We start from the raw sequence: 27,222 nt of genomic DNA on the forward strand, positions 1-27,222 counted from the left end.
TCATTACACCATGGGGCACATTTTGTTACAAAGTGATGCCTTTCGATTTAAAGAATGCTGGTGCCACATATCAAAGGGCAATGGTAACTTTATTCCATGACATGATGCACAAAGAAATCGAAGTATATGTGGATGACATGATTGCCAAATCCAAACAAGGAGAAGATCATGTGATGGTACTTTAGAAATTGTTTGAAAGACTCAGAAAGTACAAGTTGTGGTTAAACCCCAACAAATGTGTATTGGGGGCAAAATCTGGCAAGTTGCTGGGTTTTGTAGTTAGTAACAGGGGCATCAAAATAGATCCCTCGAAGATCAAGGCAATTTATGATCTCAAGATTCCCCCAACGGTAAAAGAGGTGAGAAGCTTATTAAGGCAATTGAATTACATTGCTCGTTTCATTTACCAACTTTCTAAAACTGCTAAGCCATTTTTCAAGTTGCTGAAGAAAAATGCTAAAGTGAAATGGGACGCAGAGTGTCAATAAGCCTTTGGCAAGATCAAAGAATATCTGGTATGTCCACCAGTCCTTGTACCACCAATCCCTGGGATTCTATTGATTTTATATTTGACGATTCACCATGAGTCGTTTGGGCCGTGCTTGTCGAAAGAAGACCATATGATGGTAAGGAGCAAGCCATTTACTACCTGAGTAAGAAGTTTACCACATCTGAAACAAATTATCCAGTAGTGGAGAAGACATGTGTTGCATTAATTTGGGTGTTACACATGTTAAGGCAATAAACTCTTTATCATCAAATCTTATTGGTAACTGAGAATGACCCGATCAAGTTCTTGTTAGAGAAATCCTCCTTGGTCAGAAAATTAGCAAAATGGCAAGTCTTGCTATCAGAATTTGATATCAGAAGTTCATCTCAGAAATCCGTTAAAGGACAAGCGATTGCGGATATGTTAGTAGAAAATTCACAAAGATCTACCAGTCCTCAAGAGGATGAATTTGATGATCGTGTCTTGATGATAAGGGACGATAAATGGACCATGTATTTTGATGGTGCAACCAATCTATCTGGATCGGGGACTAGGGCAGTGCTGATTTCCTCATAAGGTCAACATTATCCAGTATCTGCAAAGTTGGTATTTCCATGCACTAACAATATTGCCGAATATACCTTACCAAAAAAACAATATTGCCGAATATGAAGCTTACATACTTGGCTTGCAGTTACCCCTTACGATGAAAGTAAATAGGTTGCAAGTATATGTAGATTCCATGCTTATCATTTTGCAAACAACTGGTGAATGGAAAACCCAAGATTCCAAGTTAGTACCATACCACCAATACTTGGAAGAAATAATGGAAGAATTTGAAGAGATCACATTTGATTTTCTACCAAGAGCTCAAAGTCACTTTGCAGATGCTCTGGCTACGTTGTCATCCTTATTACAAGCGGAGGATGGTTTGGATATGAAGCCACTGAGGATCAAAATTCTAGAGCAACCAACATATTGCACGATAGTTCAAGCAAAATTTGATAATGAACCATGGTTCGATGATATCAAGAAATATCTCCAAATAGGAGAATTTCTTGAAGGAAGCCAACCAGCTGACCGAAAGTTTATTAAGAAGATAGCCACAAAGTTCTTTCTCAGTGGCCAAACTCTTTACAAGAGATCATTTGATTCGGTCTTACTAAGATGTGTCGATGCCAAAGAAGCTGACCAAATCATGAAAAAAATCCATGAAAGTGAATGTGGGCCACACATGAATGGATACCTTCTAGCCCGAAAGATCATGAGATTGGGATACTATTGCATGACAATGGAGATGGATTGAATCCAGCATGTAAGATATTGTCACCAATGCCAAGTTTATGGAGATATGATTAATGCACCTCCAAATGAATTACATCAAATGTCTGAGCCATAGCCATTTTCGATGTGGGGCATCGATATGATTAGTCTGATCAACCCCAATGCCTCAAATGGACATCACTTTATCTTGGTTACAATTGATTACTTTACCAAGTTGATCGAGGCAAGCTCATATGCTAATGTTACCGCTAAGAATGTGGCAAGGTTCATTAGGCATGACATCATTGCCAATTATGGGGTTCCAGAAGCAATCATTACCGATAATGGGTCGAATTTAAACAACAAGATTGTAGATGATTTGCTTGAACATTTCCACATTCGACATTTGAACTCGTCTCCATATCGCCTACAAATGAATGGAGCGGTTGAGGCAGCAAATAAGAACATAAAGAAGATATTGTCCAAGACGGCTGAGAACTATCGTGACTGGCATGAAAGGTTGCCATATGCTCTAATGACATACCGAACTTCAATCCAAACATCAACTGGGGCAACTCCATTTTCCTTGGTTTATGGAATGGAAGCGGTATTACCTGTTGAAGTGGAAATTCCTTTATTAAGAATATTATCTTAGTTGAAGCTTTCAGAGGCTAAATGGACTCAACAGATATATAAACAACTCAACATGTTTGACGAGAAAAGATTGAGGGCTATATGTCATGGACAAGCCTATCATAAGAGAGTTGCCAAATCCTTTAATTGAAAAGTGAAACCAAGGCATTTTGAAGTTGAAGATCTAGTGGTGAAAAAGATCATCCCCAATAATTCAGATCCACGTGGGAAATTCATTCCAAATTATGAAAGTCCATATGTTGTCAAGAAAGTTCTGCCTAGTGAAGCATTGATTCTTGTAGATATAGATGAAACAGAGTTGGCTTATCCTGTAAATACAGATGCTGTCAAGATATTCTACCCATGAAATAAAATGACAAACTTGATTGAACATTTCAGAAGATGATTTGGGCCACTTTAGAACATGTGTATAGCATGCATATCATGCATTTCATAAGCATGTATGTTCATTTTGTAGAATAGGACCCAAAAGAGTTTAAGATGATAAAAGATCTCAAATTCCTCGATAGTGTGGGTAAAAGGTAAAGGAATGAATCTTCCAATTTACTCTTCATAATAACATTCTTTTCTTCCTTTTTATCATCTCCAAGGAGCTTAAAGGAAGGAAACTATGGAAAAACAAATCCTCAGCGGAATCTAACTTGAAGTACATAAGAGAGTTGGCGGTATCGTTTCAATTATTGATAGGAATTACGCAAATGAATTATAACACTTGATTCTTAATCCTTGCGGAATCTTCACCAATTCGAAAAGGTGAGTTATCATTGAAAAGGATCTCAATTCCGCAAGTGGGACAAATCAAAACGAAAGATAAAAAAAAATGTAATCTTTCATGAATAATCAAGTCAAGATGAACAAAAGGGATCTCACCAAACCGATCAGATAAGCATCCCTGACTCACAAATTCGAACCACGAAGGTTCATTCTTATGAAAAAAAAGATTCAATTCCCTAGTGGAGCAAATCGGTACAAGAGTTTGAAAAGACAATCTTTCATAAAAACCCAAATCAGAATGAACAAGAGGGATCTCATCAAACCGATCAGGGATCCTGTCAAGAAAGTCAGATAAGATTTCCAAAAGTTTATTTTTCCCAAAAAAATTGAGTTTTTCTCTCCAAGCGGATTGAAATGGAAATTAAACGAAACAAAACATATCGTTTCAAAAATCATCTCAACGAATCTCAGTCAAAAAGGTTTGAACACATATTCTTTGAGCATGCATTGCACATCAGAATTCCCCAAAGAGGATGATTTGACAAAAGTCATGAATATTTTCAAAGAAAATGTTTAGATAAAATCAAATGGAAAGACCTTCAAATGATGAAAGGTAAACCATATCCAAACACGTCCTTTATACACTCAAGAAATGGAAGAGTGAGAGTCAAAAGTGAGAAAAACCTCATCCGAAGGAGATAGGAGGTTTTCGCATTGATTACATGGATTGAAATAATGAAAGGCAATCATTTTACTATCCCAAACACATGATTATCCCTTGCAAGCCAAATTTGAGCCTATGCAATGGAGAAACTTTTCAAAACAACCCTGTTAAGAAGCACCCCTCATTGGGGCAAACAAAGAGGTACGTGATTGACATTTATGGAGAAAAGGATCAAGAAAGATTTTGTTGCATACACTTGCATCAATCTTTCTGTGATAACTTCAAATGAAATCATGTGGAAGCTCACAAGATCCCAAGAGGAAGAAGAGCCGTCATGTCCCGAACCTTACGACCTCGCAAGATCCTACCAATAGTCATTCGAATACGACATCCCGGGACTCATCGCCGACCCAAATCACTTACTAATGAGAGAATACATGCGGAAACGAACTTGAAACACCCAAACAACAATCATACAAAGAGATAGTAAAGGAGACACCATATACACAAACCAACAAAGCTACTTTTATAAACATATAGTTAATCACAGAAGATACAACTTACAAGCCTTACTAAAGGCCACCTTCTACGGACCATGCACAAGCAAAAAGCATCGGGTGATCGGTTAGCTTAGCTTCTCTACATAAAAGAGGGTGCTCAAAAAGATGGGGTAACTAAACATATCATCAATCCCTGTGGTACCCCAGAGGCGTCCCCGGATCAGACTCTAAATAATCCAGCTCGGAATCTAAACTCTCGGGACCGGTGTCAGGATTGGTCACAGCCCCCTCGGGAGGATCTATCTGCATGGGATCCCACTCAGCAACTTCTAATCCGCCATCACGGAGACCATCAAAAGCTCAAAGAGGACCAAGCAGAACGTTTACTTCCCGATAGAACCAAGCCAAAAAGGTGTGTGGCTTCCACAACGCAAAGCTCTCATCCACCCAAACTGTCATCACATGCCTTACATAAACCTTATCCTCTTCTACTGAGTACTCTGTTAACATATGATCCATATCCATCGGTACCTCAAAACATTGGGGAGGACCATTTATGGTCGAGGGTCTGAAATGGTTAAATAACAACAATGAGATAAAACTCAATAAGTAAACTTCTTAAGCCTTGCTCAAGATAACACGTACCTCCGGATCGCCCTAGCATGCAATTCTAGCATAACTCAACGTACCAAGAACAACCACATGCATTCTTATCTTACCTTGGCACACACATGCCCCTACACATTATAACCATCATAACATAGCAACGCTCCCCCGAGCACACACGATACAAATCATGGCATATCATGCAAAACACAATTCATAATCTAGACATGCTCAACATCGATCTCGAGCATATAGCATTCCCCAATGCATATTACACTCGTAGTTATCCAGATTACTAACAATCCCTCGGGCCACAACTGAACCCCCGCCGGTTTTCCATCATAGCCGGGCATCGTCCCACTACTTCGGGCACGGCAACATCTAGAATCGAACACAACCCGACAAGCCGGGTACCAAACGGCATTCCAATTAAGAGCATTAGTCCGACCCCTACCGCGACACGGCATCGTCTAGAACCCTAGCCTAGACGGCATCCGAACTCCCGCCTAGACGGCATTTGTCATGATCATGCACATACATAATTCACTCAATACCAATTCTTATCTTTGCAATTTAGCCAATGCCGAGTGTTTATGACGTGCAAATCTCTCCGAATAAACGTGTCATGATATGCATTTATATCCAATTGTTAATCGCATGATTAGCCAACGAATGAATCAAATCCGCCATTGAAAATCTGCACTCAATCGACAAGTACCAATTCAGCCATAAATTAACCACAACACAAATTAGCCTTAAAGCAGCAAATCAACCAATGATCAATCAAGCATAAGTAGCCAATAAGCTAACACAAACGGCCATTCCCTACTTAGCACCGAAATCAGCCACAATTAATCCGATCAAGCCATGAATTAATCAAATACAACCAACCATTAAACAAACAAGCCGGACCAGCCATCAATTAAATGAGATCAACCACTAAATAGCTCACAATTCGGCATTTTAATCAACCACAACTTAGCCCTTAGTTGGTCCACTAATGAGGCCAAAAAATCGACACTAAACAACCACTAAATTACCATTAAATAGCCATTAATCAACCCGTAATCACATCTATTAGTCACCCATTGTCCTAGTCAAGGTTTAGGGGTTTACTTACTCAAAACCTAAGCAAGGCAACAGCAGCAATCATGGCAATGGCGGTGGACAGCAAGCGGCACCGACAACAACGTACGGTGTATAACGGCGGATGGCGGCAACGGCGAAGCGGCTCCCGATAGTGAATAGCCACAGAAATGGTGGCGTGAGGATAATGGTGGCGAGTGGCGACCGAACCAAGAAAGTAAGAGGGAAAGACAAGGTTGGCGGTTAGTGGCCTGCAAATGGCAGTGAGCAACTGCCGAACGGTGGGGGATGAGTGGTTGATGGTGGTGGTGTCGACGATGTGGTGGTGGTGATGGCTGAACGAAATAGGGGAGGAATATGGTGGCCGAAGTCAACAACAAGATGAACGGCGAGCAACGACAGCCGCGGCTGGTCACGACGAACGGCGGCACCCACAGCGACTCACGGTAGTCGGACGGTTGCTGGTGGCTGATGGTGATCATGGCTGGGGGCTGGTCGGGGGTGTTCGGCCAAAAAACAAGAGGGAGAGGGAGAGTCAACTTGCTCAAACTTGGAAGAGAGAGAGAGACAAGGGTCAACTACCCCACTAAAACCCCATCAATAACCCCACCTACATCCAATGGCTAGAATTCTATCTTGATCAACACTCCAAGATCCAAGGGTTACAATCACTCTATCTAGTGACAATCTAGGTAAATAAGCAAAAAGGAGAGGAGCAAAGTTGTTCATAATGGCCGGCTAAAAGGGGAGTTTAATAATGTCCAAATTGCCCTTTAACACAGTAAGGAAATCTAAAATATTTCAGGAGTAAAATGGTCTTTTCCAACTTCCGGTCTGAATTTCACTTTTCTGATAATTTCTGAGCAATCCAATAAATTAGTCGTGGAACCCTTGAAAGTTCGATATCCAATTTCGGATTCTAATTCATGGCCAAAATCAATCAATCGCAACTTTAGTGTATCTCAAATTAACAGGTAGCTTTTGAGAGTTACGCGTGTTTGACCCGTGATCGATATGATATCGAGCCACGTTTAAGCTTGCTCAAGTCGTAATGACCTCGGTTGTCATGTAATTATGAGGATCAATCACTAGTTCCGTAGGACACGATCGTTCAGAATTGGCTTAGGGTCATTTGCAATTCATATAATGGTCAAGCGGAATCACCTGCGATCCAATTGTCTATCATTGGCGAATCATTCCAGAACCATCCTTGGATCGATCTATAATGGCCCAAAATTGTCTCTCGTCAATCCTTATGGTCGAATGGTCAATCCACGGTCGAGTTCTTAGGTCGCGCGTACTTAATTCCTAGCTAGCCTTTCCCTAACGGTTAGTCTTCTCATGAGTGATCACTTCATAGTGAGATTTAATTGAAAGTGCATCGATGAGATATACATTTCATAAGTCCCAAAAAGGGTCGAAATTCAGAATGTCACAACTCTTCCCTCCTTACAAAAATTTCGTTCTCGAAATTTATAAACAACCCAACTATTTAAACAAATGGGGGTGCTGACGCCTCATCACTTCTTCACTTTCCCACGTGGCTCCTTCTGTTCCGTGATGTTGCCAAACTACTTTAACCAACGGGATCGTCTTGTTTCGCAAACTTGTTCCTTTCTGTCCTCGATTCGCACCGGTCTTTCCATGTACGACACCTTGTCGTCCACGTCTATCTCTTCATAATTCAGCATGTGGATCGAATCTAGTTCGTACTTCCTTAACATGGACATGTGGAAGACATTGTGAACTTGAGCTAAATTCGGCGGTAAGGCGAGGCGATAGGCTAAAGTCCCTATTCGTTCCAAAATCTCAAATGGACGACGTACCTTGGGCTTAACTTTTCTTTATTGCCAAATCGCGAAGTTCCTCGCATTGGTGACACTTTGAGGAAAACATGATCTTCTATTTGAAATTCCAAAGGCCTTCGTCGTTTATTTATGTAGCTTTTCTGATGACTCCGAGTGGTCTTAAACCTTTCTTTGATGACCTTAACTGCCTCAACTGACTGTTATACTAATTCCAGACCCGTTATACTCCTTTCACCAACCTTATCCCAGAACACTGGAGTCCTGTAGGCTCTACCATACAACACTTCAAATGGGGCCATTCTGATACTCTATTGATAACTATTATTGTATGCGAACTCAACAAGATGCAGTTGTTCCTCCCATCTGCCCTTGAAATCCAAAACGTAGGCTTGTAGCATATCCTCTAAAGTCTGAATTGTTCTCTCTGATTGACCATCCGTTGCGGAAGATAGGCTGTGCTATATTGCAGCTTCATCTCCATAGCTGTCTGAAGACTTTTCTAAAAGGTTGCGGTAAACTTGGGATCTCGATCCGACGTGATCATTACTGGCACTCCATGAAGACAGACTATTTGTCGCATATACAGCTTAGCATAGCTATTCATTGCGAAATCCTTTCGCACTGCCACAAAGTGTGCTGATTTGGTCAACCTGTCGACTATAACCCAAATTGAATCATTGCCGCTCTGGTTTCTTGGCAAACCCATGACGAAGTCCATTGTGATATGCTCCTATTTTCACTCGGGAATTTCCAACAGTCGCAGCAGTCCACCGGGCTTACAATGTTGCGCTTTCACTTGTTGGCACGTTAAACACTTAGCTACGTGCTTGGCTACGTCCACTTTTATCCCATTCCACCAATAGTGCTAACACAAATTCTGATACATCTTTGTGCTACCTAGATGAATGCTATAATTGCTACGATGTGCTTTCGACAAAATCTCTTCCTTGAGTTCCACATCGTCAAGCACGCATAATCGTCCACGAAACCTTAACGTCCCATCCTCAACCACTTGAAAGTCAGGCTTTCTCTTATCTGCATTTCCTTGCAGAATATTTTGAATGGCGGGGTCCATAGATTGCAATGCCTTAATCTTGGCCTGAACTTCTGGCTCGATCCTTAAAGTAGCCAACAAACTCAAGAGGTGTCATACCTCGTACTTAAATTCTGAATCTCGTACCTCCTCGAGCAGAGTCCATTCCTTAACCATCATCTGTACGATTGTCGACTTCCGACTAAGTGCATCCGCTACCTTATTAGCCTTCCCAAGGTAGTACAAAATATCGCAGTCGTAATCCTTGAGAAGCTCCATCCATCGGCGATGTCTCATGTTCAATTCTTTCTAGGAAACAAATACTTCAGACTCTGATAATCCGTGTAAATCTGAAACTTTTCCCCGCATAAATAGTGCCTCCAAATCTTTAGGGTAAAGATTATCGCCGCTAGCTCCAAATTGTGAGTTGGGTAGTTTAGCTCATGAGTCCTCAACTGTTGCGATGCGTATGCAACCACTCTTCCATGTTGTATTAAAACGCATTCTAATCCCTTAAGCGACGCATCACTATAAATCTCGTACCCTCCAGGACCCGATGGTATCGTCAACACCGGAGCGGTAGTCAGCTTGTGTTTGAGTTCTTAGAAACTCCTCTCGCACTTATCCGTCCATTCGAACCTTGTTTCCTTCTTCAGGAGGCGAGTCAAAAGAGTAACTATTGCAAAGAACCTTTCCACAAATTATCTATAATAGCCTGCTAGGCCTAGGAAACTCCGAACCTCTATCACTGTCGTCGGTCTCGGCCAATTCATGACTGCCTCGATCTTAGTAGGATCCACTGAGATTCCATCGCCAAAGATCACATGTCCAAGAAATGCTACTCGATTGAGCCAGAACTCGCACTTACTAAACTTGGCGTAAAGTGCATGTTCTCTCCAGGTTTGCAAAACCATCCTCAAATGTTGCTCATACTCTTCAGGGCTCTTCGAGTATACCAAAATGTCGTCGATGAACACAATGACGAACTGATCCAAAAACTCCTTAAATACCCGATTCATCAAATCCATAAAAGCAGCTGGGGCGTTAGTTAGTCCAAATGGCATCATGGTAAACTCATAATGTCCATAACGCGTACGGAATGCCGTTTTCGGTATATCCTCCTTCTTGATCCTTAACTTATGGTAGTCCGTTCTTAAATCTATCTTGGAGAATACCGATGCCCCTTGCAATTGATCGAACAAGTCATCAATTCTTAGTAACGGATACTTGTTCTTGACGGTCGCTTGGTTCAACTGCTAATAGTCGATGCATAAACGCAACGAACCATCTTTCTTCGTCATAGACAATACTGATGCTCCCCACGGTGATGCACTCAGATGAATGAATCCCTTATCTAGCAGTTCTTGCATTTGAACTTTCAATTCCCTCAACTCTGACAAAGCCATTCTGTAAGGCTATCTAGAGATTGGCTCCGTCCCAGGGGCCAATTCAATCACAAACTCCACTTTTCTCTCAGGTGGTATTCCCGGCAATTCCTGAGGAAAGACATTGGGAAAATTACACACCTCGGCTATGTCCTCTAGCCTTGGTTCCTTAACCAACGTGTCAACCACGGTCACCAGATAACCTTGGCATCCTTTGTCTAACAACATAGTCACCTCTAGCGACAAAATCCAAGGGATCGAGGTTCCTCCTCGACTTCCCATAAACTCGTATATAGAATGACCAATCAGATTAAATTGGATCACCGTGCCACTACTATAATTCCATCAAGGAATAGAGACCTAAGCCATCTACCCAAGCTTAAACAATTCTAAGCAGTGAATCACAGTAAACGGTCACAAGGCAGGAAATCACAAGACAAGCATCCTAAACATATAAACAACAGAGCTCTGCTCTTACCTTTCCTCCTGCAGCACTTGCAATCAAGGCTAATAACATGAAAACACCGAGCAATCACAAGCACATACTCTCAGGGCATACGTTAAACATTCAAAACTTGTGATCAAAGCAGGTCTCCCTAACTTACTACGCCAAAAGCCATCGCTTCTTATCACTCCAGGTCTCGACCAAACTTGGATCGAGCTGACCTTGCTCTGATACTAATTAAACGAGGATGTCACGCCCGAACCCTACGAGCTCATAATATCCCACCAATGGTCGTTCGAATGCGACATCCCGAGACTCGTCGCCGATCCAAACCACTTTCTAACGAGAGAATACATGTGGAAGCGAACTTGAAACACCCAAACAACAATCATACAAAGGGATAGTAAAGGAGACACCATATACACACACCAACAAAGCCACTTTTATAAACATATAGTTAATCACAGAAGATACAACTTACAAGCCTTACTAGAGGCCACCTTCTATGGACCACGCACAAGCAAAAAGGATCGGGTGATTGGTTAGCTTCTTTTCTATACAAAAGAAGGCGCTCAAAAAGACGGGTAATTAAACCTATCATCAATCCCCGTAGTACCCCCAAGGCTTCCCCGAATCGGACTCTAAATAATCCGACTCGGAATCTAAATAATCCGACTCGGAATCTTAACTCTCTGGACCGGTGTCAGGATCGGTCACGACCCCGTCAGGAGGATCTATCTTCATGGGATCCCACTCAGCAACTCCTAATTCGCCATCATGGGGACCATCAAAACCTCAAAGAGGACCAAGCAAAACATCCCCTTCCCGATAGAACCAAGCCAAAAATATATGTGGCTTCCACAATACAAAGTCCTCGTCCACCCAAACCGTCGTCGCATGCCTTATATAAACCTTATCCTCTCCTACTGGGTACTCTGTTAACATATGATCCATATTCATCAGTACCCAAAACGTTGGGAAGGACCATTCATGGTCGGGGATCTGAAATGGTTAAATAACAACAATGAGATAAAACTCAATAAGTAAACTTCCTAAGCCTCGCTCAGGATAACACGTACCTCCGGATCGCCCTAGCATGTAATTCTAGCATAACTCAACGTTGTCGCGTCGCGGTTTTTTGGGACTTTCGGGATTTGCGCGCTAAGGAGGTATTTCCATGTAAGGGTCTCTCCCAGACCATACCTCACGTGACAGTGGAAGGTAAATTCCTATTTAATCTAAATTTGTGATTTTGGAGTCGCCACTAGTCATTATTGGTAGGTAGACTAGAAACCTAATCGAGGTACGGGAGAAATACCACGATTCTACGAACCAGAGATTCTGAGCACGGGGACTTGATTATGTTATTGATCTCGAATTGAGATCCCTAACGTCCTTTCGGTACCTAAGAATGATACGATGTCTAACGTGTCATGCGAATTTCCGAGGCTTACCCACTAATTCTATCCATTCTGATCGCAGGAAGAACCAAACAAGTATTAAATGTACAATTAATGTCAATCATATCAATCAATCCTAAATGGTCTCTAAAAATGAAAATCAATCAAAACATCCAAACCCTAATGAAGCTCTAGAAGCTTATTCATTTCATGATTTACATTTTTTTTTAGGGTTTTAGGGTTTATAACCCCTGAATTTGGGATTTTCTAAAATTGTCACTTAAGTACTTCCAAAAATTCAAATATCACTTTTTATGGTTGGCCACGGTGTTTTTGGACCATTATGTGAATTTTTAAAACTTTTGATTTTTTTTTTTGGAAATTTTATTAACCGAGAATTGATTGATTTTTTTTTATTATTTTCTGAAATTTTTATGAATTTTCCAATTTTTCAATTTTTTATTGATTTTCTAAATTTTTTACATTTTTATTTGTAATTTCTGAATTTTCTGAATTTTTATGAATTTTCTGAAAATTTATGAATTTTTATGAATTTTCTATTTTTTTTTTTAATTTTCTGTTTTTCTGATTTTTTTTTCGATTTTCCAAATTTTTTTAATATTTTCTGATTTTTCAAATTTTTTTATTTTTTATTTTTATTTTTGAGTTTTTTAGATTTTTTTATTATTATTTTTATTTAAATTTCCCGCCGGGAAAATAAACCGGACCGGCCCAGTTCAACCCGGTTCGTCTTGGCCGAACCGGGCGTCGCCGGCGCCGACGCCGGTTGTCTTCTCCGGCAAGAAACAGCGCCAAAACGACGCCGTCTCTGGCGATTTTCACTTCGGCATTTCGTCGAGCACCTAGTGTGCACACTTTCTTATTTTTAGTTTTCGAGGCTGTGGCTTTGAGCCTTCCTCTAACAACCTTCCGGCGATATTCCAGTGTCATTTTTAGGTTCTTTGTCGTCCTCATATTACCACCTATCATTCCAGCCTAATCAACTCGCCGCCGGACCTTCGCCGACCGGCGAAAAATTGGTTCAAATAACCTAACTTGTAAACTGCTCTAATCATAGAATTTCCAGAACTGCTAATCCTAATTCTAACAGCCCTAGCCGTCTAGATCGCTCAAAACAGGCATTAAAACATCAAGCAAGGTAGGAGGTTACTCACTTGAGCGGCCATTTACCGCGGGTGGCGCTCCAGCGAAGCTCGGGGTTTCTAGGGAGGGTCATTAATGGTCGGTCGACTCAATTTTATGCATTTTTTATGCCTAAAATGCAGTCAAGTAACACAAAATATGATTAGAAACTAGTTCTGAACATCAAAATGACAATATTCATCGACGAAATCACACAAACATGCATATCGGAATTGAAACCGAATTCTGGAAAATTTTGAAACAAATGACTATGAGCCAACTTTACCTTCTTCGTCCGATGATCAAGAGGAATTTCCGAACTGATCCGCGCCTCTATAGTTGTTCTTGACACTTGAACTTCACCCTAGTAGCTTCTGATTAGCCGAAGTAGGTCTCGGCGCGCCGGACGGAGCTCGTTTTCAGGGCTTCGCAATCAGTTTATCTGACTGAAACAACCAGAGGAGAATCACGGCCAATCCATGATTCGCCGGTGCACCGCCGTCCACGGCGGCACCGAACACTCGTGAGGGGACTCTCGACCCTCCCTTCTCCAGATCCTTCTCTTTGATTTCGCCTATTTCTCTCTCCTCTCTCTCTGGTATTTCCTCGAGCATCTTCTCCCCTCAATGTTCAAGTTTTTTTTTTTTTCAGTTTTTCATTGATAAAAAATCCCGCCCAAAGTTTGTTGGAACCGACCTTAAATCAATTAGGGTGATTCCCTGGCGCCAACTGGATATTTTCCTGCTGGCAAAATCGATTTGCACGTGTTAAATTGATCGGGGAAGGTTCATGAAATTGCGGGTTTGAGAGATATTTTTTGGGTTTTTTGTGCCTTAGTGAGTCGGGTAAGGAAGACAACCAACCCGGGTCGGGTCGGGTCGGGTTGACCCGGCCGACCCGGCAGACCCGGGTTGGTTTAAATTCGCCAATTAAGCTCATTTTTTTACCCAATTTTCAAAATTAAACCGTAAAATTGAATTCCCCATCACATTCCGAACCCAAATATATGATTTTCCCTAATTTTTGTTATAATTGTGTCCAAGATTTTCACATTTTTGTATTCGGGTTAATAGGGATTTGTTCAATTTGATGTCCTAATGACCTGATTAGGAAAAATTGATGCCAAAATTGAATTACCCACATCTGATTAACCCTAGAAATGATGCTCTTATGGTTCGACAAATTTCATATTGGGCACGATTTCCAATTTGGGTTCAAAATTCTTAATTTCAATTGAATTTTGGGGATTTTTTTATTTTTATGTCAGATTGTGCAATTGGACTGACCATTATGTAATTCAAGGTCCCAGAATCATTTGTTGTGAAGACACTATGATCTAAAATGACTAGAAAAAAATTAATTGCATGTTTGGTTCAATTCGGGTTTAATTTTGCCTAATTTTGGGAAAAACATATACCCGGTTGAGATTTTTTAAAATTGATGATGTATTCATGAAATTGGATTTAAAATAAGACTAATAAATATTTTTATGGAATTTTCTGATTCCATTTGCTATTTTTCTTGATTTTCTCACTTATTTTGACTAAAAGAAATTAAAGAAAAATGCTAAAAAAAAATTTTTTTTTTTAGAAATAGGTTTCTAGGTTTGGCCAAGATTCCTAGTCCTAATTTTGAGATTTTTAAAAATATGAAAAAAAAAATAAGCTAAAAATCAAGTGTCAACAGCTGCCCTCTTTGAGATTGAGCTCGTTAGAGGTTGATCTCAAAGACAAGATGACACCTGAATTTTTAGTCGGCTCACTGAATAAGATAAGATGGAAATTTCACAATAACTGATTAGGGATCTTGCTTTTGAAATTCTTGATCTAATCTAACAGTTCTCTTTTCAGAACATACTTTGAAAGGTTCTTAATGATTGAAGTAGAGAAACTTACCTCTTTGTGAGCTGTCTCTTTATCCCTTATCCAAGGGCATGAATTGATGGTGGTGATGATTATGATGGTTATTCAGATTTCGTGATTTAAGGACGAATCCACGAACCATGAACACTTAAGGCTCCTCACCTGAGGATTTGGAAATTTGCCTAGTGGTTCCTCATCAGTAGGACTTTAATTTGCCTAGAGGCTCCTCGCCTGTAGGACTTAAATTTGCCTAGGGGCTCCTCGCCTATAGGACTTTGGATTTACCTAGTGGTTTCTCACCAGTAGGACTTGAATTTGCCTAGGGGCTCCTCGTCTGTAGGACTTGAATTTGCCTAGGGGCTCCTCGCCTGTAGGACTTTGGATTTGCCTAGTGGTTCCTCACCAGTAGGATTTGAATTTGCCTAGGGGCTCATCGCCTGTAGGACTTTGGATTTGCCTAGTGGTTCCTCACCAGTAGGACTTGAATTTGCTTAGGGGCTCATCGCTTGTAGGACTTTGGATTTGCCTAGTGGTTCCTCGCCTGTAGGACTTGAATTTGCCTAGGGGCTCCTCGCATGTAGGACTTGAATTTGCCTAGGGGCTCCTCACCTGTAGGACTTTAAATTTGCCTAGAGGCTCCTCGCCTGTAGGACTTTAAATTTTCCTAGGGGCTCCTCGCCTGTAGGACTTTGAATTTGCCTAGGGGCACTTCGCCTATAGGACTTGAATTTGCCTAGGGGCTCCTCGCTTGTAGGACTTTGGGAAGACTTCAAACAATAAATGCCTTAACCGTGAGTTTTGTGATTTTGAGGTTTCACTAACCTTTGTATGGTTTTGTTTAGTTGACCAAAAACTATTTTGAAAAGTAGTTTTGAAATTAATCAAAAATGTTTGAAGCGTGGTTTTTCTTAGCTTACCACAAACTGTTTGAAAACTTGGTTTTAAGTTGACCAAAAACTTTTGAAACCTGATTTTGAAATATGCATTTTTTTTGCATTAATGCATTTCAGACAATCAAATTTCCTTTTCAAGGAATTATTTGAACAAAATGCTTGCAATCTTTCAAGAAATGCTTGAAATGATAGTTTGGAAGACCTTCATTAGAAATGATTTGTTTCAATCTATGAACTTGGTCTTTTCTTCATATGATTGAAAGGGGGACTTGTTGGAACTTGTCTGATATCTCTCAATTTTGTCTCTCTTAACCAATCCTTAGGTGTTCGGAGATGTTCGCAATGTATACAATCCAATTGATCCGATAAGGTCTTTCGAAAGATTGTAATGTTGGCTTGGTCAATGGCTATTCAAAGGATAGGCATTCTGAGGTCAAGAAAAAGGATTTCATTTCAACTGACTTCGGGTTTACAAGTTAAGAACCTCGAGGATAAGACAAGATATTATTGCATACACTTCTTTGAGTGATGACTTCTTGTCATAAAGTCATGTTTCTACTCTCAATATCCCAATTTGAAGAGTCTTTGGGGAGATGTTGTATTGTTGGTATTGAGTAGGCTCAAAAAGGCTCATTTGTTTGAATTCAGGGTTTTTATGAAATTGATGATCTTCTTGGCATCACCACTTTTTCTTTTCTTCTTGTTTTTCACTAGAGATCTTTTCCTTTATGAACATCAGAGTCCTCTAAACATTAATCACAATCTCTTTTCTTTTGCTCATTCTCACTTGTTGTGATCTATGATCTCTCATGAACTTGACTTTGCTTTGTCATGACTTTTTTTATTTTGAGCCTTCTTTTGAACTCTCTTTTTCTTTTTCATTTTCCCTTGGGCATTTGGCCTTGCTTTTACCAGGCACACTGCTTGTTCATGCCCCAGACTCTTTTGCCTTTGACCTTTTTTGACTTCTAAGGACTCTATATCATGCCTTTTTGTCTATTAAAGTGAATCATATGCTCATGCTCCAGTGTGAAGAGATGATCACCAATTTAGGATTCTGAAATGAATATTCAGGCTCAATTGGGCTTTGTCAAAAGTAATGTATTTGGGTATAGGAAATGAAGTGCTCTTCTTCCTCTTGGGATGTCTTGAGCTTCCATATGACTTTATCTGAAGTTATCACAGAAAGATAGATGCAAGAGTATGCAATAAAATCTTTCTTGATCCTATTCTCCATAGCTGTCAATCGCAAACCTCCTGATTTGCCCCAATGTGGGGTGGTTCTTAACAGGGTTGTTTTGGAAAAAACTTCTCTATTATTTCGGCTCAAATTTGTTTTGCAAGTGATAAGTATATGTTTGGGATAGTGAAATGACTGCCTTTCATCATTTCAATTTATGTAATCATTGCGAATATCCCCTATTTCCTTTGAATGAGTTTTTCTCACTCACTTCTCTATTTTGACTTTGAGTGTATAAGGGACATGTGTGGATATGGCTTACCTTTAATCATTTGAAGATCTTTCCATTCGATTTGATCCAAACTTTTTCTATGAAATTTTTCAAAGCCTTTTGTCAAATTATCCCTTTTAGGGAATTTTGATGCTTAGTGCATTTTCAAAGAAAGCGTGTTTCAAAACTTTTGATTTGAAATGTTTCTGAGATATTTTCCTTTTCAGAACAATCTGTTTTGTTTTATTCAATTTAGTGTCATTCCGCTTGGGGAAAAGGAAGTTTGTTTTTCTCTTAAAAAGGCAATTTATTCGACACATGCACTCACGATTTAGGGATACTTGTCTGATCAACTTACCAATATCCCTCTTGTTTGCGTGTTTTTGCTTTGATTCCATTGGAGATTTTTCTTTTGTTGCTATCTTTTCTTTGTTTCCCTAGGGATGATAAAAAGAAAAGCATATTAGAGGATATCAATGAAAAATAGAATTGGAAGTAGTACTTCCCTCTACTATTTGATAACTTCATTGGGGATTCTGAAATCACCAACTGGTTCGAATTCTTTTTGCTTTATTCTGCAAAACAGATAAACATGTTCATGAAATGCATGGTATGCATGATATGCATGATATGCACATGTTCTAAAGTGACCTGAATCTTTTCTTGAATGTTCGTCTTCATTCATGGGTAGAAAATCTTGACAGCATCGGCATTTACAGGATAGGGCAATTCTGTTCCTGCCATATCTAGAAGAATCAATGCTCCTCCAAGAAGAATTTTCTTGACAATGTATGGACCCTCATAATTCGGAGTGAATTAGCCACGAGGATCTGAATTGTTGAAGATGACTTTCTTCACTACTAAATCCTCTGTTTTGAAATTCCTCGGTTTCACTTTTCGATTAAAGGATTTAGCCACTCTTCTCTAATAGGCTTGCTCATGGCATATAGCTCTTAATCTCTTTTCATCGATCATGTTGAGCTGTTCATATCTTTGTTGAATTCACTCAGCCTCTGAAAGTTTCAATTGGGATAATATCCTTAATGAAGGAATTTCTACTTCAACAGGTAGCACTGCTTCCATTCCGTAAACCAATGAAAATGGGGTTGCTCCGGTTGATGTTCGAATTGAAGTTCGATATGCCATCAGAGCATACGGTAACCTTTCATGCCAATCACGATAATTTTCAGCTGTTTTAGCCAGTATCTTCTTGATATTCTTATTTGCCGCTTCAACTGCTCCATTCATTTGTGGACGATATGGAGATGAGTTCAAATATCGGATGTGGAAGTATTCGAGTAAATCATCCACGATCTTGTTGTTTAGGTTTGAACCATTATCCGTGATTATTGCTTCTGGAACTCCATACCTGGCAATGATGTCCCACCTGATGAATCTTGTGACATTCTTGGCAGTAACATTCGTATAGGAGTTTGCTTCAATCCATTTAGTGAAATAGTCAATAGTAACCAGGATAAACCGGTGTCCATTTGAAGCCTTGGGGTTGATTGGACCAATCATATCAATACCCCACATTGAAAATGGCCATGGCTCGGACATTTGATGTAGCACGTTGGGTAGTGCATTGATTTTGTCTCCATAAACTTGACATTGATGACAACATCTCACGTGTTGGATGCAATCTGATTCTATTATCATCCAATAGTATCCCAACCTCATAATTTTTCGGGCTAGAAGATGTCCATTCATGTGTGGTCCACATTCACCTTCGTGAATTTCTTTCATGATCTGTTCAGCTTCTGTAGCATCCACACATCTTAGTAGGGTTGAATCAAATGATTTCTTATAGAGGGTTTGACCACTAAGGAAGAACTTATTGGCTATCTTCCTTATAAACTTCCTATCACCTGGTTGGCTTTCTTCATGAAATTCTCTCGATTGAAGATACCTTTTAATGTCATGAAACCATGGTTCGTTGTCGAACTCTGCTTGGACCATCATGCAATGAGCTGGTTGTTCAAGAATATTAATTCTCAATGGTTTTATATCCATACCATTTTCAGCTTGTAGTAAGGATGACAAAGTTGCCAGAGCATCTGCAAAATAATTATGAGTTCTTGGGAGATAATCGAATGTTACTTCTTCGAAACTTCCATCATCTCTTCTAAGTATCTGTGATAAGGAATTAGCTTGGCATCTCGAGTTTGCCATTCACCGGTTGTTTGCAATATGATGAGCATAGATTCTCCATATACTTGCAACCTTTTTACCTTCATTGAAAGGGCTAATTGTAAGCCGAGAATGCATGCTTCATATTCAGCGACATTATTGGTGCATGGAAATGCCAATTTTGCAGATACCGGATAGTGTTGGCCTTCTGGGGAGATCAGTACTGCCCCAGTTCCTAATCCAGATAAGTTGATTGCACCATCAAAATACATGGTCCATTTATCGTCGACCAGTGTCAATATATGATCATCAAGTTGTTCTTCAGGACTGGTAAAATTTTGCGAATTTTCTGCCAACATGTCTACTATTGCTCGTCCTTTGACTGACTTTTGGGATGAACTTCTGATGTCGAATTCAGATAACAAAACTTGCCACTTTACTAATTTCCTGACCAAGGAGGATTTATCAAGAAGATACTTGATCGGATCATTCTCAGTCACTAGCAAAATTTGGTGATGAAGGGTGTATTGTCTTAGTCTGTGTAATACCCAAATCAATGCTATGCATGTCTTCTCGACTACCGGGTAATTCACCTCTGATGCTGTGAACTTCTTGCTCAAGTAATAAATGACTTATTCTTTACCATCATTTGGTCTTCTTTGTACAAGCACCGCTCCTAACGACTCATAGTGAATCGTCAAATATAAGATCAGCAGAGCTCCAGGAATTGGTGGTACCAACACTGGTGGGCATACCAGATATTCTTTGATCTTGTCAAAGGCTTGTTGACATTCCGCATCCTACTTTACTTTGACATTTTTCTTCAACAGTTTGAAGAATGGTTTAGCAGTCTCAGAAAGCTAATAGATGAAATGGGCAATGTAATTTAATCGCCCCAATAGGCTTCTCACTTCTTTTACCATAGAAGGAGTCTTTAAGTCGTATTTTGCCTTGATCTTGGAAGGATCTATTTCGATGCCCCTATTACTGACCACAAATCCTAGCAGTTTGCCAGATTTTGCCCCAAATACACACTTGTTGGGATTTAATCGCAACTTGTACTTTCTAAGTCTTTCAAACAATTTGCGAAGCACCTCAACATGATCTTCTCCTTATTTGGATTTTGCAATCATGTCATCCACATATACCTCAATTTCTTTGTGCATCATGTCATGGAACAAAGTTACCATTGCCCTTTGATATGTGGCACTAGCATTTTTCAAACCGAAAGGCATCACCTTATAACAAAATGTGCCCCATGGTGTTATGAAGGATGTCTTCGCCTTATCCTCTTTCTTCATGAGGATTTGATTATATCTTGAGAAACCATCCATGAATGAAAATGTTTCAAACCCAGCAGTGCTATCCACTAATACATCAATATGTGGAAGCAGAAAATCATCCTTAGGGCTTGCTTTATTTAGGTCGCGATAATCAACGCACACCCGTACTCGACCACCTCTCCTCATTACGGGTACTATGTTGGCAACCTATTCTGGATATGGTACTACTTCGATGAAATCGACTTTGAGTAATTTCATCACTTCTTCTTCTATTTTCTTCGCCAATTCCGGCTTTGTTCGCCTCATTTTTTGCTTCTTTGGTGGAATACTTGGATCAATTGGCAAAATATGCTCAACTATGCTCGGATCAAGGCCTGGCATGTCAGCATAAGACCATGCGAATATATCTTGATATTCCTTGAGCAAATCTGTGATCCTTTCTGCCTCTACTGAGGGAAGACTTTCTCCAATCTTAACTTCCTTGGGATTCTCTTTATCGCCCAAATTAACAGTGATCGTTTTCTCTAACGTGAGTGGCTTTGATTCTTCATGACGGATCCATTCCCTTCTGATCCATTCCTCATCTTCATTATCCACTTCAATATCACAAGTGATCTCCTCGGAAAGATTTGGGTCACATATGAACCTATTATGGATATGCGAATGCTCATGCCTGACATGTAACAAACATGGTTAGTAATTGCATACAAAGTAAGTAACGCATGTGGTCCTATGAAAAAAACCTTTTGGAAATTCATTTTGAAATTTATTTTGAAAGAATATAAAGACAGAGCTAGTCCTCATATCATCAGACTTCCTTCCTCTTAAAATCATTTTCGCAATGAGGAGCAATATAGAAACCCAAAGCCTCAAGCCTCACGAATGAGGATAATGTTCATCATAGGTTTGGTTTTGTTTCTACATGTCCTTAACAAAACATTTGATCACTTTTATTGAATTGAAAAATGCAGTTACATCTATATTAAAAGGAATGTAAATTGCAACCGAACTGAAATTGCGAATGAAATCACAAGAAATTTGAAATGGCAATCAACAAAATGCAATGGAAAAATAAATTTGTAGCAAAAGTTCAAGAGAATCTTCCTACTCCAGTGCATAGGTATCTTCTGCCTCAGTTATGATAACGTTGATGGTATTCTCCTCGAATAAACTTGGCAGAACAGATTCTTTCTCTGCATGTAAGTCCTCTTCTTGAAGTAGCTTGAAAGGTTCAGGAAAAGTTTCCTTGATGTAGATCTGATGATAGGGAAGCTTTTTAGCTTTGCCCTTCTATATGGATGGATTAATGAGGCGATCACCTTGGCCTCTACAGCCTCCATGGTTCTTTCGACCTCGGCCTTGGCCTCCATGGTGATCCTTAGAGTTATCTAGAATATAACCTATTCCGTGCTTCATTCTTGTAGCGAGAGGAGTAATAGGTTCTTTGATTCCTTGGGATTTCGATCCAAGACCATTACCAAGAGTAAATCCATATTGGCATAACATTCTTCCAGACATAATGGATGATGTTGAGAACTCTAGAGATTTTATGATGCAACCAGCAGGAATTTGCACCATTGAGATCATTTCGAAGGAATGATAACTTGGTTCTTCTTTTACTTCGGGTTCGACATACGGTATTGCACTCTTTTTGTAGGTGGTGAAATCTGTCTCCCCATGTACAGTGATCATCTTGCCATTAATGACAAACCTGACCTTCTGATGGAGACTTGAAGGAATGGCGCTAGCCATATGAATCCAAGGTCTTCCGAGTAATAAGTTGAAAGTCCTCGGAATATCCACTACTTGGAAGTCAATTAGAAAAGGCACAGGGCCTATGTTTACCTTGAGCTCGATATCGCCAATAAAGTCTTTCTTCATTCCATCAAACGAGCGTACTGTTACCTTGGAAGGTTTGATGAGCTCTTCACTAATCCCCAAGCGATGCAGTGTGCTTAGTGGACACAAATTAAGTGCGGAACCATTATCAATCAGCACCCGTGACACCTCCTTGCCCCGGCATTTGACGGCGATATATAGAGCCTTATTATGGGAATGCCCGTCAATTGGGAAATCTTCATCGGAGAAGGCAATTTGGTCTTTCAGAAGAATAGTGCCAACAAAGTCTTCCAATTGTACTTCATTAATCGTCTCCGGGACATGCACCTCATTGAGAAGCTTCATAAGTACCATTTTGTGGCTTTCTGAAGTCTTGAAGAGATCTAACAGAGAAATCTGTGCCGGCATCTTTCTTAGCTGCTCAATTACCTCAAATTCGCTCGTCTTCATGACCGAAAGCAACTGTTTAACATCTTCTTCGGTTACTCCTTTCTTTTCGTGTTCACTGTCCTTCGGGGCATTACGTCTCCCCGATTGGGTTACGGCATCGACTTCTTTGGGAGAGTAATCCCAAGGTACACACTTAGTGTCAAACTTTTCTTTTGGAGTGAGAGTGATGATCACAGGCTGTGTTTCTTCTTCTTTGATCCTTAGCTGATCAATGGGAAGTCGGACAGTGATCGATGTGATAGGGCCTTCCTCCTCCTTATATTTATCTACCTCATCAAGCTTGATTAGAAATGGTGTAATCATGGATACCATACTTCTATTGGCTTCGTCAGCATCCATTCCACCCCAACCATCAAGTGTGATTGTTTCGTTCTTGAATGCCCATGAAGGAGGTGTATATTTGACACGGTAATTATACCGGCCACTATCTTGATCCAGAAAATCAACAACTTCACCTTGTCTTCATGCTTTTCGAACAAATCGCCTATCACCTCGGCAAGTCTTTTTCTTCTTTTTTCTCTTCCTGATCTTCATTCTCCTCGAGATTCAATTGGCTAATCGGGACCTCATCCATGCCACCCCATCCGTCCAGCACAATGTCTTTATTTTTGAACGCCCATGGTGGTGGTGTATATTTGACACGGTAATTGTATTTACCGCTGTCTTGACCGAGTAAGTCTACGGTTTCGCCTTCCCTGGATGATTTATGGGTGAAACGCCTTTCACCCTGACGAACTTTTTCTTTCTCCTTTTTATCCTGATATGTTTTATCCTAGAGCGTTTCTTCCTTAGGTAGAGCTTTCTCCTCAGGACTGGTTTCATCGTCCATACCACCCCAGCCATCAGGCACAATTACTTCATTTTTGAATACCCATGGCGGTGGGGTATATTTCACTTGGAAGTTATATTTTCCGGAGTCTTCTCCCAAGTTGTCTACAATATCGCCTTTTAGGAGTGCTTCTTGACGAAAGCGAGCATCCCCTAATCGAGAAGCTTTAATCTTGACTTCATATTCATCTGCATCGTCAGACTTGATCATTATTTCTTCATCACTGATCATGTTTACTATATTGTGCTCAGGAAGAGGATTCTGATGTACATTTGGCTCTGGCTCTTGGAAGTTCAATAGCTTCTTGTCAATGAGCTGTTGAACTTTGTACTTTAGAGTGGGACAATTATCTACATCATGTCCCCTTTCTCCCATTGATAGGTGCAGGTTTTTGATTCATCGTACCAAGAAAATCTTGCAGGGTTGTCTCTCGGTACTTCCTTAGCCACCAAATGCCTTTCTAGAAGCATTGGTAATAGCTTTGACAGGGGTTGGGGCAACGATGTATATTACCTTACGGGCCTTTTATTTGGCTCAAATTGCCTTGGATTTTTCCAAGCAACACTTGATTGCTTCGAAAATGATGCTTGATGAGTACTTGGGCTTGACACCATAGCCACTTCTTGGATGGGTTCTTTGTCTTTTTTCCCGGGGTAAGGCCTTCATGCTGCTGTTTCTTGAGCCTTCTTTTTTTTCAATCCCCATTCAATTCTCTCACCCACTTTTAACAACATGGTGAATGTCTGACAGCTTGATACATGAAGCTTGTCGTAATACACAGTTGGCAATGATTTTAGAAAAAGCTCAATGAGCTCGTCTTCACTTATGGCGGGCTTTACTTGTGAGGCAACAGCTTTCCATCTTTGAGCATAGGTTCTGAACCCTTCATTCTTCCGTTTCTCGGTTCTGACGAGATCCTCTCTAGTTGGAAGTACCTCAACAATAAACTTATACTGGTGAAGAAATTCTCCAGCCAAATGATCCTATTCAGTGAAGTCTTCTATGTCGAGGGCTGTGTACCATGCAAGGGCCGCCCCTCTTAAACTATCTTGAAATGTGCTAATAAGAAGTGGCGTGTTGTCTGAATATCTTGCCATTTTACGAAGATAATACTTCAAATGGCTTTTGGGACACCTAGTGCCATCATACTTGCTCACAAACTCTGGTTCCTTATAGTTTTCTGGAGCAACCACCTTTGCGTACGGTGAGAACTTGTCGAACCTTTGAAGCTCATAACCTTGACTTACTAGGCATTCTTCAATTTTGGATGAGCTTCAAAGGTTCGACAAGTTCTCTTGGCCTCTTCTTCATCCTTTGTCTTGGATGTCTTCTTGATTTGATCATCCTCTTCCAAATTTACCACCTCAGGCGTAGTCTTTGGAGGATTTTTTTGAACTGGTTCTTTGTTTCTGACTGGGTCTTCAATAGGTATTTCGGTAGCGTTTGAAGCTCCTACATTTGGAGTAGTAGGATAAGATCCTCGAGATGCGAGAATAAAAGCCTTCATTTCCGCCATCATTGCAACCGTTTGGGTCATTTGATTCTCGACTTCAACTAGCCGAGCACGGGTTTCTTCTTCCGCCATTCTAACTTGTAGGCGAGTTCGAGGTCTTTTACCTTCCGTTGCTAAACAACCTGTTTCGCCAAAAAAGACCCGATATCAGCATAGTAAAATGATCATGAAACCCTACATTCTTTTAATTGTATGGTTTCATGAGATTGCCAAGGATAAGAAATTTCATACAAGCCTTAGCTTTGTATAAAATTTTTCATCAGTGTCTTTCTCAAGGAATCATACAATTCAAAAAATTATAATCCATGGTGATTCTTCACAAAAAAATATTTTGAAACTTCATTAAGCAATTGTTCATTAAGCAATTATTTCAATTTGGAAAAGTTTTATTACAATGCTATCCATCAAAATAGGGGAACACTAGCTTAAATAAGTCTAGGCTTCTTGCTAGCTAAGGTAGCTTCAGCTTCTTCATATTCCTTGACTCGTGTTTTCCATTCTTCCACATCGATTACCACTTCCTCGGGAACATACGACTCTACACCTGGCATGCTTGGCACAATGTGCTCTGGGATATACGGCTCATCAGAATGAGTTGTAACACTCAAAGGTACATAAGGTTCGACGTCAATTGGTCGCTTAGCCTTCAACCACCTTATATACTCATTAGATGCCAAAAAGAGCTTCATTTCTCCTTCTAAATCTTCAGGCCATTGTACTATTTGCTTGGTTGATCTCTTCAAGGAATTCACGATCCCATCGACCCTTGTTCGCAGCTCTTTACTTTTCTTTTTCGGTATAGGTTCTTACGGAGAACTCCTCAAGATGCCAAATAGGTGGAATTTGTTGAACCATTCCGAATTGCCGTATGACTCTTAATGGGCAATAAGTAATCCCGCCGCTCAATCCTAGCAAAGGCACAAAATTACCATCTTGGGTAGTAATTTGAGCTTCCATTATCTTCGGCCATCGAATTCTCCATTGAAACTAGTCGGGAGTTAATGCTCTAATGAAGTTTGCCCACTCATAAAAAGAGTACTTTGGCATTTTGTCTTAGAATTTCAAATACTTCTCAATAGGGTTGGTAGATGAGTCGATCTCTCGAATGTGCATATAACGTTCCCAAGGTCGAATATGGGAAATAAACCACATAGAAAGTAACCCAGCTGAAGCTTGCAGTACACCCTTTTGTTGATTTTGGTATTTGTTTAATGAAATGACGGTCTCTGCCAAGAGCATATTGGAGAAGTCCCATTTTAAGCAAGCTTGCCTAGCAATTACCGCAACGAGAGGATTTAATCCCGTCCTTGATGTGGGAAATAAAACGAATCCGAAGAAGGCCAGAATAAAAACCCTTGCGAAAGTGTTTCCCGTTTCTTTCGGCAATTTGGAGTAATTATCTACCAAGTAAGATAGAAGAAATCTCCCGGTATTTGATTTTATCAACTTTTTCACTTGAGGGGTTTTCAAGTTTAAAAATTCAGCTATAACACTTGTGGATTTCAATCCAACTGGGGGCTCAACGGTTCTTGACTCGAAATCAATCCCAATGGTTGCCTTATATTCTTCTAGTGTAGGTACCATCTAGTGCTCGCCCAATTGAAATGTGGCAGTAGTAACTTCCCAGAAATGGGATAATGCTTGAATTAGACTCACTTGGTACTCCAGGTTGACGAGCTTGAACAAATACCCAAGCCTTTCCCTTACGTATGCTTTGTTGTCCTTTGTCATGTTTATCCACCATGCCAAAAGCTCCTTCCTTGGAATAGGAATGACTTGTA

Source organism: Syzygium oleosum, unplaced genomic scaffold, assembly GCF_021117445.2.
Source record: "Syzygium oleosum isolate NSW1041296 unplaced genomic scaffold, Sole_v2.1 Sole_v2.12, whole genome shotgun sequence".
NCBI classification, from domain to species: Eukaryota; Viridiplantae; Streptophyta; class Magnoliopsida; order Myrtales; family Myrtaceae; genus Syzygium; species Syzygium oleosum.